Here is a 16317-nt window from a genome sequence, read left to right on the forward strand (position 1 = left end):
CAAGACTGCTTGGGTAACTCGTTCTTGAGCCTTGGTGTAATAAACTTTCAGACCTTGAGGAAGAAGAGAGGCGTGTGAGGGAGAGAGACGAGGTGGTCTGGTGTGGGTTTAGCCTCACCGACACGTGATTTGTGCCTCTTTGTAGATAAGACAGACTCACCGCTGGATCCCAGAGCGACTCTTTCATACTTGGATCTGCAGCCCAAGTGCAGAAGACATCTTAGAAGAGTTTGGGTTAAGCTGATGTCAAAAATTCGTTTCTGGGGCCTCTGAACGCAGAGAGCACATAGTCCTTAACTTACAGATAGCCCCAGTTGGTTAAGGAACTTGGGAGCATTCAAAAATTCTTCATTCTCAAGGCTTATATGGCTTTAATAACAAGTAATATTTCTAAAGCATCTATAAATTTACCGTGTGCCGGGCCATATTCCGAAACTCCTTGCACAAGGGACCCCGAGGCACAGAGACATCAAACATTTAGGTCCTAGTAAGGTCACAGAGTTGAGATTCAGACCCAGCTCCGCCCCGTGTGCATGGCTGGGCAGTACAGCCTCCCAGCCCCCTGGATCCACCATGCCTCCGGGATCCGGAGCAGAGTAGGGCGGTTGGCAGTGGGGAAAGGAATCATGGTCCTCACCCGGGTGCGTCGTACCTCTCTGCCGGTTAGAGACACCTGCAAAGCGCTTCTAAATTTCCCTTTTTTCATATTAAGTCATATGGTGCGGGACACCCAGTAATGGTGGACAAATAAATGGCTTTTGGGAGTCCAACTTGCAGCTCATTCTAGTTCTAGCGGTGGGACTGCGCTTAAGTTTCTTGTGCCTCGTTTCCTCATGTGTAAAATGAGGATGATAGTCTCTTCCACGGGATTGCGATGCAGTGAAGGGTGTGTCCCTGCCTCCCCGCCTCCCCCCTGCCCTTCATATGTGGAAGCCCTAACCTGTAATGTGAGCGTATCAGGAAACGGGGCCTATGAGAGGGAGACTGGGGTTAAATGAGGTCGTAAGAGTGGGGCTCTAACCTTTATAAGAAGAGGAAGAGACCTAAGCACCCTCTCCGTATTTGCATAGAGAGATCATGTGACTACACAGTGGGATTTGCTGGGGCACGCGTGTTGTTCCCTGGATGTTGTTATGGGTTGCATTGTCTCTCCCCCCAAATTAAATATTAAGTCAGTCCTAATCCCCCGTATCTTAGGTGGGGACCTTAGTTGGGAATAGGGTCATTGTGGATATAGCTCGTTAAGGTGAAGTCTTGGGGTGGGCTCCTAATCGATTGGACTGGTGTCCTTATTGAGAAAAGTGCTGTGTGCAGAGAAAGAGACACACGTGAGGGGAGATGATGTGAGGAGACACAGAGAGAAGTTGGCCACCTACAAGGCCTGGACCCGAACCTTCCCTCACAAAGCGTGGGAGGAACCATCCTGCGGAAAAGACGCATTTTCCCCCCAATACATTTCTGTTAAGACACCCAGTTGGCGTTACTTTGTTGCGACAGCCCTAGCAAATGGATCCAGACGTTGCCGCTGACTTGGCTGGTGTCCTCAGCCCTGCTCAGGTGCCCCAGAGGCTGACCAGGTCAACCCAGTGACCTCCCAGGTAAGGGCCGCACGTGTTGCTCTTACTTTTTGCAGAGAATGATGAGTAGATTGTGGCAGCTGGCATCATTACCTACTATTGAAGAAGTCTTGCTAGAAGCACCATAAGTTCATGAAATTCTGCAGAAAACTCAGTAATCACAGGGAATGGTTAGGAACCAGCCTACAGTCTCACTCCTTAAAAAATTAATCACGGAGAAAAAATAAATTCCTGGGGGCTTTGTTCTAAACTCATCTTGAAGAATATGAGAGACGTTTCTGAGAGCGGATAATACTTTTTAGATGGTGGGTGAAGAAATAGACATTTCAGGCTTGGCCAGCGTATTTAATGTAGCACAAGGTTTCAGCTCATTCTTTACTCTGTCGGACAATAAAATGGAGATAATGCATGACTCTGTGAACTTGTGGATGCTCTCTCCCTGGGGATGAAGCGGGTTGAATCTGCTTCCTCTAGACCCCATTAGTGGCGCAACCATAATTAATGCCCGAGGTTAAAAATGTTTCCTCCATAAGATGTTCAGATTTAATAAATAGTGTTTGTTTTTATTTTTCAGACACAAAGCATCAGAAGTCTTTTTTTTTTCTGTCATAATTTAATTTTTATGCCTGTCACTGTTTATAACATCTTGGAAGCTCAAATCTGAACTCTTAGGTTTTTCTCAGCCACATTTCCTCTGTAAATGTGTTACTGGTTGAGAGTGTTATGTGACACTCTCACATATGCTGGGGTGCCTTTCCCTTCAGAGGATAAAGCAGTGGTCTCTCTCTCTCTCTCTCTCTCTCTCTCTCTCTCTCTCTTTTTAAGATCTCTTTTGGTTGGGGAGCCTGGGTGGCTCAGTTGGTTAAGCATCTGACTTCGGTCGGCTCAGGTCATGATCTCAGGGCATGATCGCCAAGTTCCAGCCCACAGAGGTCTGTCTGTTCTCAGTGCAGAGCCCATTTCGAATCCTCTGTCTCCCTCTCTCTCTCTGCCCTGCCTCCCCTCTCTCTCTCAAAAATAAATAAACATTAAAAAATCATTAAAAAAATCTCTGTCAAAGAGATGGGGTTTACAAATTACAGGGAATTAACCTTTCAACTTTATCTTTCCCATTCACCCCCTCCCAAAGCACAGTGAAATGAAGACAGATCTCTGAATAGGACAGTAGCAGTTACTGCAATGAGTTACAGGCTCTGATTAGCTGGGCCCTAATTGTGTAATCATTTGTATGTACCAATTGTCTGATGAGAGTCCTTTGTTTGCATATGTGCTGCCTTCTATAGATAACTTCTTTCATAATCTGAATGTTTAAACTTCTTAGTAGTGAAGATCGTTTGCTCCAGGCTCATTTCTTCTCCTCCCCCACCTCCTTTTTCTCTTCCTCCTCCTCCTCCTCCTCCTCCTCCTCCTCCTTCTTCTTCTTCTTCTTCTCCTTCTCCTTCTCTTTCTCCTCCTTCTCCTTCTTTTCTTCTTCTTCTTCTTCTCTTTCTCCTTCTCCTTCTTCCTCTTCTTCCTCTTCTTCTTCTTCTTATGTTTTGGGAAGCCAGGTTGTCATTGTCTGTTGGAAATATTTTATATGGGAAGTGTTAGGGTCTTGGGACTGAACTGAGATTCTGAAAGTATTTTGGTTCATGAATAACATTGGCAGAGACCATTCTGCTTCCCTGTCTCCCATCATCATATAGAGAGAAAGTTCCTCTGCTCGCCCCCATCACTCACTTCATCCATATCTGGCCTCAGCCTCATTCTTACGTCCCCCGGCCCGGCTCAGTGTTCTCAACTTCAGTTGGTGAATTTATGAGTCACTCTTAGTAAATCACTCTCCACTGTCTTTTTTTTTCCCCTTCCTCCCTGAAATGACCAAGGAGACTTCTCTGAGTGCCAGCACTGTCTGTTCTTCTGTTCTGTTTCTTCTGGAAGATCAATGCGTATAAATGGGCACTTGGAACCAGCTGTAAACTCAGTACTACTCTGATGTTGTTCACTGTTTTGGCTCTGGCTGCCAGAATAAAATACCACAGAGTGGGAGCCTTAAACATAGACATTTATTCCTCATAGTTCTGGAAGCTTGGAAGTACAGATCAAGATGCCAGCCAATTTAATTCCTGGTGATGACTCTCTTCCTGGCTTACAGATGACCACCTTCTTGCCACATGCTCACCTCGCCTTTTCTCGGAACATGCATATGGAACGTTCTCTCTCTCTCCTTTTCTTATAAGGTCATTCATCCTTGGATTCGGATCCTGCTCTTCTGACCCTCATTTAACCTTAATTTCCTCTGAAAAGCCTCATCTCCAAATAGAATCACACTGGGGGCTAGTTAGGGCTTCAATAAATGTGTTTGGTTTTCTCTTCGTATTCTTTTATGTGAATAGAATAATCCTAGTTGTCCTTTTACAGAAATTTGTTTTTAATATTATAGTTATATTTTAATTATTTTTTAAATATTATTTAACTGTTCCCAGTGGCTCTTTTATCCTCTTATGCATCTCCATGCCTGGTTTAAGAACAGTATTCTAATGTTTATTCTGTTGACTATAATTTAATAAGGACTCCAATGTTGGGCTTAGGAAATGGGAAAAAGTGGACTCAAGGGAGTAGCATTCACAAATTATCCTAACTGTGAAATGATATAAAAGAATTCAAGAAGGTTTACTCCCATTGGGTCAGTCAGTAGAGAACAGAAGATCCAATATCATATGGAGAAAAGGTATAGACAGATTACTAATCTACAAATAATGTTGGCCTCCCGGGAGGAATAAATTGTGTGTAAATACTAATATAATCTTTCAGGGAGTTAAATATCTTGGGACCACGCACTCACCGGGCAAGTGTTCAAGGATGAATAAAAGAATCTAGACAAGTTGCATATTTTTTTTTAAGAATTTTATTTACTTATTCTTTAAGTTTACTTATTCATTTTGAGAGATAGAGAGCCTGAGCAGGGCTGAGAGAGGGAGAGAAAGAGAATCCCAAGCAGGCTCTGTGCTGACAGCTCAGAGCCCAGTGCCAGGTTCGTCCTGGCAACAGTGAGATCATGACCGGAGCTGAAATCAAGATTTGGATGCTTAACCAGCTGAGCCACCCAGGTGCCCCAGTGAGTTCATCTTTTGTCTCCTCCCTCTCAGGGAAGCTGCAAGTGACCCTTCTTGCTAAAGCTGGTTGCCCATTCCATTTTACTGCTCCCGTCTCTCCAGTTTGTGTGAATATGAGTTCTGAATGTGTTGTGGGTTTTTCTGTTGTTATTCTTCTCTTCTCCATTACAGCATTACTATCTTCTATAATAAAATTTTGCTTGAGTTTACTGAGTGTGAAGTGCTTTCACTTGCTCTTATGAAAACGATCTATCGGAACTAGGCCCAACACTGTGGTTGACCACGATCGATAGCTTTAAGCAAGAGGATACAGTTGGTTTCCATGGATCAAAGAGCTTAAGAGCACTCAGCCTGCTGGATTGGTGTCCGCTGGGGAAAAATCATGGGCATAAGGGCAGTAGCAGACGTGAAATTTCCTTGTTTCCATTTATTCCCACTCTGAAGCAAGTTGCAGCAACGGGATGGGGCAAGATGCTAGCTTCTGGGAGACTGACCTTGATCCCTAGGCTGTAAGGCTTTAAGCATGACGATTAAGGAAGTGCTTGCCATTTTGATGTGATCAGGGCCAGGGTCCCAACTTTATGAAGCTGTACAATATAACAAGCTAGTGACAAAACTCGCCACTTTCCTTTTCATAGTTGGGGAAGCATCAACCTCTTTCCTGGCATGTTCTGAGTGGGATGCTAGGCAGAATAATGACCCTCTCAAAACTGTCCTTGCTCTAATTCCTGGGACCTGTGAATATGTTATGTTACAAGGTGAGTGAGAATTTAAGTTGTAGATGGAATTAAGTTTGCTAATCAGCTGACCTTAAAATAGAGAGATTATTCTGGATTCTTCAGGTGGGCCCAATGTGATCATAAGCATCATATAAATGTAGAAGCGGGAGAGAAGAAAACCACTGTGGCTCCCAACAGCATCAACATTACCACATTTGCTTTATCCTACTACACATACACATGCACACTTACACACAGACACACAAACACCTCCATACTACTGAAAACAGCTTAATAATTTATAATTTTTTTTCGGTTCTCTTTGTCCCACAAAGAATATAGTCCACATTGGGACGTGTGATCTATCTTGTTTTAAAGTCACTTGAAATAATTTCTCTCAGTTGGCTACTAACTTAATACACAATTAAGGTCATTTGTTTAATTTACTTTCAATTTTTAGGTATTGCTTTTTTAGGTTGAGTTGTTTTCATTTTATCTATTTCCACAATGCATTTGCATGGTTTCAGACCCAAGTTTATAAAACAAGGTATATTTTGAGACTATTGTCTTTCTTTTCCTTAAAATATATTTTTATACTTTATCCTTCAATTTTTGGAATCCATGCAAATATGTATCTCATCTTCCTTTTCTCTGACGAGTGTCAGTGTGCTGTCTACACGTTCCTCTTTTTTTTAAGTTTATTTATTTAAATTCAAGTTAGTTAACATACAGTGTAGCATTGGTTTCAGGAGCAGAACCCAGTGACTCATCACTTACCTATGACACCCAGTGCTCATCCCAAGAAATGCCCTCCTTAGTGACCATCACCCATTTAGCCCATTCCCCATACCCCACACCACTCTAGCAATCTTCAGCCTGTTGTCTATACTTAAGAGTCTCTTATGATTTGCCCCCCTCTCTGTTTTCATCTCATTTTCCTTTTCCTTCCCATATTCATCTGTTTTGTTTCTCAAATTCCACATGAGTGAAATCATATGGTATTTGTCTTTCTCTGACTGACTTATTTCGTTTAGTATAATACATTCTAGTTCCATCCATGTTGCTGTAGATGGCAAGATTTCATTCTTTTTGATCACTGAGTAATATTATATTATATATATACCACATCTTTTCCCATTCATCAGTCGATGGACATTTGGGGTCTTCATAATTTGGCCAATGTTGATAGTGCTGCTATAAACATTGGGGTGCCTGTGTCCCTTTGAATCAGCATTTTTATATCGTTTGGATAAATACCTAGTAGTGCAATTGCTGGGTCGTAAGATAGCTCTATTTTTAATTTTTGGGGAATATCCATACTGTTCTCTAGAGTAGTTGTGTGAGTTTGCATTCCCATCAACAAAGCAGAAATGTTCACCTTTCTCTGCATCCTCGCCAACATCTATTGTTTCCTGAGTTGTTAATTTTAGCCACACTTAGCCTCACCGGTGTGAGGTCGTATCTCAGCATAAGGTTTTGATTTGTATATCCCTGATAATGAGTGATGTTGAGCATCTTTTCATGTGTCTGTTAGCCATCTGGATGTCTTCTTTGGAAAAGTGTCTGTTCATGTCTTCTTCCCATTTCTCCACTGGATTATTTGTTTTTTAGGTTTTGAGTTTGATAAGTTCTTTAGTATTTTGGATACTAATCTTTTATCTGATATATCATTTCCCAGTATCTTCTCTTATTCCATCAGTTGCCTTTTAGTTTTGTTGATTGTTTCTTTTTCTATGCAGAAGACTTTTATCTTGATGAGGTCCCAATAGTTCATTTTTGCTTTTGTTTCCCTTGCCTCCGGAGAAGTGTTGAGTAAGAAGTTGTTGCAGCTGAGATGAAAGAGGCTGTTGCCTATTTTCATCTCTAGGATTTTAATATTTTCCTGTCTTACATTTAGGTCTTTCATCCATTTTGAGTTTATTTTTGTGTCTGGTGTAAGAAAGTGGTCCAGGTTCATTCTTCTGCATGTCACTGTTCAGTTTCCTCAACACCATTTACTGAAGAGACTATCTTTTTTCCATTGGATATTTTTTTCCTGCTTTGTTGAAGATTAGTTGGCCATACGTTTGGGGCCATACTATTCTATTCCATTGATTTATGTGTCTGTTTTTGTGCCAGTCTCACTACTGTCTTGATGATTACAGCCTTGTAATACAGCGTGAAGTCTGGAATTGTGATGCCTCCAGCTTTGGTTTTCTTTCTCAACATGACTTGGGCTATTCAGGGTCTTTTCTGGTTCCATACAAATTTTAGAATTGTTTGTTCTAGCTCCATGAGGAATGCTGGTGTTATTTTGACAGGGATTGCACTAAATGTGTAGATTGCTTTGGGTAGTATATACATTTTACCAATATTTTTTCCTCCAATCCATGAGCATGGAATGTTTTTCCATTTTTTTGTGTCGTCTTCACTCTCTCTCATAACTTTTCTATAGTTTTTAGTGTTCAGATCTTTCACCTCTTTGGTTAGGTTTATTCCTAGATATTTTATGGTGCAATTGTTTTTGAGTGCAATTTTTTTGGGTTTTTGGTGCAATTATAAATGGGATCAATTCCTTGATTTCTCTTTCTGCTGCTTTATTATTGATATAAAGAAATGCAACTGATTTCTGTACATTGATTATATATCCTATGACTTTGCTGAATTCATGTAACAGTTCTAATAGTTTTTTGGTGGAGTGTTTTGGGTTTTCCACATAGGGTATCATGTCATTTTAAAAGTGAAAGTTTGACTTCTTCCTTGCTGATTTGGATGCCTTTTATTTCTTTTTGTTGTCTGATTGCTGAAGCTAGGACTTCCAGTACTATGTTGAACAGCAGTGGTGAGTGTGGGCATCCCTGTCATGTTCTGATCTTAGGGGTAAAGCTCTCAGTGTTTTCCCATTAAGGATGATATTAGCTGTGGGTATTTTGTACATGGGCTTTATGATGTTGAAGTATGTTCCTTCTATCCCTACCGTCTTGAGGGTTTTTATCAAGAAAGGGTGCTCTATTTTGTCAAATGCTTTTTCTGCACCTATTGAGAGGATCATGTGGTTCCTGTCCTTTCTTTTATTAATGTGATGTATCACAATTGATTTGCAGATATTGAACCAACCCTGCAGTCAGGAATAAATCCCACTTGATCTTGGTGAGTAATTCTTCCAGTGTAGTGTTGGATTCGATTTGCTAGTATCTTGTTGAGAATTTTTGCATCCATGTTCATCATGGAAATTGATCTGTAATTTTCCTTTTTAGTGGGGTCTTTGTCTGGTTTGGAATCAAGATAAAACTGGTCTTATAGAATGAATTTGGAAATTATCCTTCCATTTCTACTTTTTGGAACAGCTTTAAAACTTAGGTATTAACTCTTATTTAAATGCTTGGTACGATTACCCTGAGAAGTCATCCAGTACTGGACTCTTGTTTGTTGGGAGATTTTTGATTCCTAATTCAATTTCTTTACAGGTTATGGGTTTGTTCAAATTTTTATTTCTTTCTGCTTTTGGTAGTTTTGGTAGTTTATAATTTTCTAGAAATTTATCAATTCCTTCCAGATTTCCAAATTTATTGGCATTAATTGCTCATAATATTATCTTATTGTTTATATATCTGCAGTGTTGGTTGTGATGTCTCCTCCTTCATTTGTTATTTTATTTATCTGGGAACTTTTCTTTCTGTTTTTGATAAATCTGGGTAGGGGTTTATCAATTTTGTTAATTCTTTCAAAGAACCACCTCCTAGTTTTTTTTAATATGTTCTATTTTTTATTATTTTTATTTCGATATCATTGATTTCTATGCAAATCTTTATTATTTCTCTTCCTCTGTTAGTTTTGGGCCTTATTTTCTGTTCTTTTTCAGGCTCCTTTAGGTGTAATATTCGGTCATGTATTTGAGACATTTCTTCCTTCTCTAGAACGGCCTGGATTGCTATATACTTCCCTCTTATGACCACCTTTGCTGCATCCCAGAGGCTTTGGATTGTCATGTTTTCATTTTCATTGGCTTTCATGTACTTTTTAATTTCCTCTTTAATTTTTTGGTCAACCCATTCATTCTTTAGTGGATGTTCTTTAATCTCCAAGTATTTGTGGTGTTTCCAAATTTTTTTCTGTGGTTGATTTCAAGTTTCATACCACTGTGGTCTGCAAATATGCATGGTGAATCTCAATCTTTCTGTACTTGTTGAGAGCTAATTTGTGAAACAGTATGTGTTTCACACATACTGGAAGATGGAGAATGTTCCATGTGCATGCAAGAAGCATGTGTATTCTTCTGCTTTAGGATGAGATGAATACACCTGTTAAGTCTATCGGTCTAGTGTGTCATTCAAAGCCATTGTTTCCTTGTTGATTTTCTACTCAGATGATCTGTCCATTGTTGTAAGTGGTGTGTTAAAGTCCTACTGTTGGGCCGCCTCGGTGGCTCAGTCGGTTAAGGGTCCAACTTCAGCTCAGGTCACGATCTCGCGGTCTGTGAGTTCGAGCCCCGCATCGGGCTCTGGACTAATGGCTCAGAGCCTGGAGCCTGCTTCCGATTCTGTGTCTCCCTCTCTCTCTGCCCCTCCCCCGTTCATGCTTTCTCTCTGTCTCAAAAATAAATAAACATTAAAAAAAAATTTAAAGTCCTACTGTTATTGTATTATTCTCAATGAATTCCTTTATGTTTGTGATGCACTGATTTATGTATTTGCATTCTTTCAAGTTAGAAGCATAAATATTTACAATGGTTAGATCTTTGTGAATAGACTCCTTAATTATGATATAACACCCTTCTTCATCTCTTGTTACAGTCTTTGTTTTAAAATTCAGTTTGTCTGGGAGAGCTTGGGTGGCTCATTCGGTGAAGCATCCTACTCTTGATTTCAGCTGAGGTTGTGATATTAGGTTGAAGACTTGAATTGGGCTCTGTGATGACAGTGTGGAGCCTCCTTGGGGTTCTCTCTCTCCTTGTCTCTCTACCCCTCCCCGTGTTTTCTCGCTCTCTCTCTGTCTCAAAATAATAAATAAATAAAGTTAAAAAATAAAATTCAGTTTGTCTGATATAAGAATGGCTACTCTGTGTTTCTTGTGACAACTATTAGCATGATAGATGGTTCTCCATCCCTTTACTTTTGATCTGCAGGTGTCTTTAGGTCTAAAATGAGTCTCTTGTAGGCAGCATGTAGATGGGTCTTCTTATTATTACTTTTTTTTATCCATTCTGATACCCTATGTCTTTTGTTTGGAGCATTTAGTCCATTTGCATTTAGAGTGGTTATTGAAAGATATGAATTTAGTGCCACTCTGTTGCCTGTAGAGTTGATGTTTCTGGTAATGTTCTCTGGTCTTTTTTAGTCTGTGTTGCTTTTGGTCTTTTTGATTTTGTTTTGTTTTTTCTCCACTCAAAGAGTCCCCCTTCAAATTTCTTGCAGGGCTAGTTTAGTGGCCATGAATTCCTTTAGTTTTTGTTTATCTGAGAAACTCTTTATCTCTCCTTTTACTCTGAATGACAGCCTTACTGGATAAAGAATTCTTGGATGTACATTTTTCTGATTTAGCAAGTTGAATATACCCTGCCACTCTCTTCTGGCCTGCCAAGTTTCTGTGGACAGGTCTGCTGTGAACCTGATCTATCTTCCTTTGTAAATTAAGGATTAAAAAAAAATGTTTATTTGAGAGAGAGAGAGAGAGAGAGAGAGAGAGAGCAGGGGAAGGGCAGAGAGAGAGGGGGCAGAGGATCTGAAATGGGCTCTGAGCTGACAGCAGAGAGCCTGATGTGGGACTTGAACTCACCAACTGTGAGATCATGACCTGAGCCAAAGTCAGACGCTTAACTGACTGAGCTACCCAGGCGTCCCAGGACTTTTTTTCCCTTGATGCTTTCATGATTCTTTCCTTGTATGTGTATTTTGTGAATCTGCCTATGATATGCCTTGGTGATGGTCAGTTTTTGTTAAATCTAATGGGAATTCTCTGTGCTTCTTGGATTTTGATATCTGTGTACTTCCCCAGATTAGGAACGTTTTCAGCTATAATTTGCTCACAGAAACCTTATGCCCCTTTTCTCTCTCTTCATGTTCCAGGACTCCTATGATATGAATGTTATTCCTCCTTAATAAGTCGCTGAGTTCTCTAAGTGACCTTTTGCCTTTGTTTCCCTTTTTGTTTGCATTCCTACCAACAGTGCAAGAGGGTTCCTGTTTCTCCATATCCTCGCCAGCATCTGTTGTTTTCTGAGTTGTTAATTTTAGCCACTCTGGTGTGAGGTGGTATCTCAGTGTGGATTTGATTTGTATCTCCCTAATGATTAGTGACATTGAACATCTTTTCATGTGTCTGTTGGCCATCTGGATGTCTTCTTTGGAAAAGTGTCTATTCACGTCTTCTGCCCATTTTTTCACTGGGTTATTTGTCAGGTGTTGAGTTTGGTAAGTTCTTTATAGATTTTGGATACTCACCCTTTATCTGATATGTCATTTGCAAAAATCTTTTCCCATTCCGTTGGTTGCCTTTCAGTTTTGTTGATTGTTTCCCTTGCAGTGCAGAAGCTTTTTATCTTGATGAGGTCCCAATAGTTCATTTTTGCTTTTAATTCCCTTGCTTTTGGAGATGTGTTGAGCAAGAAATTGCTGCAGCTGAGGTCAAAGAGGTTGTTGCCTGTTTTCTCCTCTAGGCTTTTGATGGTTTCCTGTCTCAAATTTAGGTCTTTCATCCATTTTGAGTTTATTTTTTGTGAATGGTGTAAGAAAGTGGTCCAGCTTCATTCTTCTGCATGTTGCTGTCCAGTTCTCCCAGCACCATTTGTTAAAGAGACTGTCTTTTGTCCATTGAATCCTCTTTCCTGCTTTGTCAAAGATTAGTTGGCCATACATTTGTGGGTCCAATTCTGGATTCTCTGTTCTATTCCATGGGTCTATGTGTCTGTTTTTGTGCTAATACCACACTGTGTTGATGATTACATATTTGTAGTAGAGGCTAAAGTCTGGGATTGTGATGCCTCCCTCTTTGGTTTTCTTCTTTGACATTACTTTGGCTATTTGGGGTCTTTTTGTGGTTCCATACAAATTTTAGGATTGTTTGTTCTAGCTTTGAGAAGAATGCCAATGCAATTTTCATTGGGAGTGTGTTGAATGTGTAGATTGCTTTGGGTAGTATTGACATTTTAACAATATTTATTCTTTTAATCCACGAGCATGGAATGTTTTTCCATTTCTTTGTGTCTTCTTCAATTTCCTTCATAAGTTTTCTGTAGTTTTCAGCATACAGATCTTTTGCATCTTTGGTTAGGTTTATTCCTAGGTATTTTATGGTTATTGGTGCAATTGTCAATGGGATCAGTTCCTTGATTTCTTTTTCTGTTGTTTCATTATTGGTGTATAGAAATGCAACTGATTTCTGTACATTGATTTTGTACCCTGCGACTTTGCTGAATTCATGTGTCAGTTCTAGCGGTCTTTTGGTAGAGTCTTTTGGGTTTTCCATGTAGAGAATCACATCATCTATGAAAAGTGAAAGTTTGACTTCTTCTTTGCCAATTTTGATGCCTTTTATTTCAATTTGTCGTCTGATTGCTGATACTAGGACTTCCAACACTATGTCAAATAACAGTGGTAAGAGTGGATATCCCTGTCATGTTCCTGATCTCAGGGGGAAAGCTCTCAGTTTTTCCCCATTGAGGATGATATTAGCTGTGGGCTTTTCATATATGGCTTTTATGATGTTTAAGTATGTTCCTTCTATCACGACTTTCTTGAGGGTTTTTATTAAGAAAGGATGTTGTATTTTGTCAAGGGCTTTTTCTGCATCTATTGACAGGACCATATGGTTATTATCCTTTCTTTTATTAATGTGATGTATCACATTGATTGATTTGTGAATACTGAACCAGCCCTGCAGCCCAGGAATGAATCCCACTTGATCATGCTGAATAGTTCTTTTTATATGCTGTTGAATTCGATTTGCTAATATCTTGTTGAGAATATTTGCATCCATGTTCATCAGGGATATTGGCCTGTAATTCTCCTTTTTTTGTGGGGTCTCTGTCTGGTTTGGGAATCAAGGTAATGCTGGCATCATAGAATGAGTCCAGAAGTTTTCCTGCCATTTCTATTTTTTTGGAAAAGCTTGAGAAGGGTAAGTATTAACTCTGCTTTAAATGTCTGGTAGAATTCCCCTGAGAAGCCATCTGGCTCAGGACTCTTATTTGTTGGGAGATTTTTGATAACTGATTCAATTTCTTCACTAGTTATGAGTCTGTGCAAATTTTCTATTTCTTCCCATTTAAGTTTTGGTAATATGTAGGTGTCTAGGAATTTGTTCATTTCTTACAGGTTACCCAGTTTTTGGCATATAATTTTTTATAGTAATCTCTGATAATTGCTTGTATTTCTGAGGGATTGGTTGTGATAAATCCATTTTTCATTTATGATTTTATCTATTTGGGTCATCTTTCTTTTTGAGAAGTCTGGTTAGGGGTTTATCAATTTTGTTTATTTTTTCAAAAAACTAGCCCTTAGTTTCATTGATCTGTTCTACTGGGTTTTTTTTAATTTTTTTTATTCTATATTGTTTATTTTGGCTCTGATCTCTATTATTTCTCTTCTGCTGGCCTTGGGGTTTCTTTGCTGTTCTACTTCTAGTTCCTTTAGGTGTGCTGTTAGATTTTGTATTTGGGATTTTTCTTGTTTCTTGAGATAGGCCTGGATTTCAATGTTTTTTCCTCTTAGGACTGCCTTTGCTGCATCCCAAAGGGTGTGGACTGTTGTGTTTTCATTTTCATTTGTTTCTATATATTTTTAAAATTTCTTCTTTAGTTGCCTAGCTGATCCATTCTTTCTTTTTTTTTTTTTTTTTTTTTTTGCCCATTCATTCTTTAGTAGGATGTTTTTTTAACCTCCATATATTTGGAGGTTTTCCAAACCTTTTCCTGTGGTTGATTTCAAGTTTCATAGCATTGTGATCTGAAAGTGTGCATCGTATGATCTCAATATTGAAGGCTGTTTTATGACCCAATATATGATCTATCTTGGCGAATGTTCCATGTGTGCTCCAGGAGAATGTGTATTCTGCTGCTTTAGGATGAAAAGTTCTGAATGTGTCTGTTGAGTCCATCTGGTCCAGTGTATCCTTTAGGGCCATTGTTTCTTTATTTATTTTCTGTCTAGATGATCTTTCCACTGTTGTAAGTGGAGTATTAAAGTCCCCTGCAATTACCACATTCTTACCAATAAGATTGCTTATCTTTGTGATTAACTGGTTTATATATTTGTGTGCTATCAAATATGGTGCATAAACATTTATAATTGTTAGCTCTTCTTGATGGATAGACCCCATAATTATGACATAATGTCCTTCTTCATCTCTTGTTACAGCCTTTAGTTTAATAATCTAGTTTGTCTTATATAATTATGGCTACTCCAGCTTTCTTTTGACTTCCAGTAGCATGGTAGATAGTTCTCCATTCCCTCACTTTCAACCTGAAGGTGTCCTCAGGTCTAAAATGGGTCTCTTATAGACGGCAAATAGATGGGTCTTGTCTTTTAATTTTTTTAATCCATTCTGATACCTTATGTCTTTTGATTGGAGCATTTAGTCCATTTATATTCAGTGTTATTATTGAAAGATATGGATTTAGAATCATTGTGTTATCTGCAGGTTTCATGCTTGTAGTGATGTCTCTGGTCCTTTGTGGTCTTTGCAACATTTCACTCAGAGTCCCCCTTAGGATCTCTTATAGGGCTGGTTTAGTGGTGATTAATTCCTTCAGTTTTTATTTGTCTTGGAAACCTTGATCTCTTCTATTTTGAATGAGAGGCTTGCTGGGTAAAGGATTCTTGGCTGCATATTTTTCATATTCAGCACATTGAAAATTTCCTGCCACTCCTTTCTGGCCTGCCAAGTTTCAGTAGATAGATCTGCTACTACCCTTATGTGTCTACCCTTGTCATTTAAGGCCCATTTGTCCCTAGCTGCTTTCAGAATTCTCTATCTTTGTATTTTGCCAGTTTTCCTATGTTATGTTGTGCAGAAGATCAATTCAAGTTATGTCTGAAGGGAGTTCTCTGTGCCTCCGGGATTTCAATGTCTGTTTCCTTCCCTAGACTGGGTAAGTTCTCAGCTATGATTTGTTCAAGTACACCTTCCTCCCCCTTCTCTCTCTTCTTCTTCTTCTGGAACTCCTATGATACGGATATTATTCCATTCCATTGAATCCCTTAGTTCTCTAATTCTCCCCTCATGGTCCAGAATTTTTTTATCTCTCTTTTTCTCATCATATTTTTCCATAATTTATCTTTTATTTAACTTATTCTTCCCTTTGCCTCTTCAATCTTCGCTGCCATCACCTCTAGTTTATTTTGCATCCCATTTACAGCATTTTAAAATTCATCATGACTATTTTTTAGTTCCTTGATCTCTGCAGCAATAGATCTTCTGCTGTCTTCTATGGTTTTTTCAAGCCCAATGAGTAATCTTACGACTATTATTCTAAATTCTTGTTCAGTTACATTGTTTATATCTGTTTTGATCATTTCTTTAGCTGTCATTTCTTTGTCTAATTTCTTTTGAGGAGAATTCTTCCGTTTTGTCATTTTGGCTAGTTTTCTATCCCTTATGTGTTTTAAAAGCTTGTTATGTGTCCTGCACCTGTGAGTACCACCATATTAAAGAGGAGTCATACACTGTCCAGGGCCTGGCCCTTCAGGAGGTATTTTTTGGAGTGTGGTACTTGCTCTCCGTTGTTGTGACTTTGATTACTTTATCTCCCTACTCCTAGTGATGTTTTGGACCCTCCACCAGGTGTGCTTTTATTTGTTCATTGAAGTAGCCCTGGAAAGGAAAACAAACAAACAAAAAACAAACAGAAAATAAAAACAAACACAGAAGCAAACAAACAAAAACACCCCAAAACAAAAAAACCCAGAAACAACAACTACAAGTAAACAACAGGGTGGAGGTGGTGCTGAT

Source organism: Panthera tigris, chromosome C2 (genome assembly GCF_018350195.1).
Source record: "Panthera tigris isolate Pti1 chromosome C2, P.tigris_Pti1_mat1.1, whole genome shotgun sequence".
Taxonomy (NCBI): Eukaryota; Metazoa; Chordata; class Mammalia; order Carnivora; family Felidae; genus Panthera; species Panthera tigris.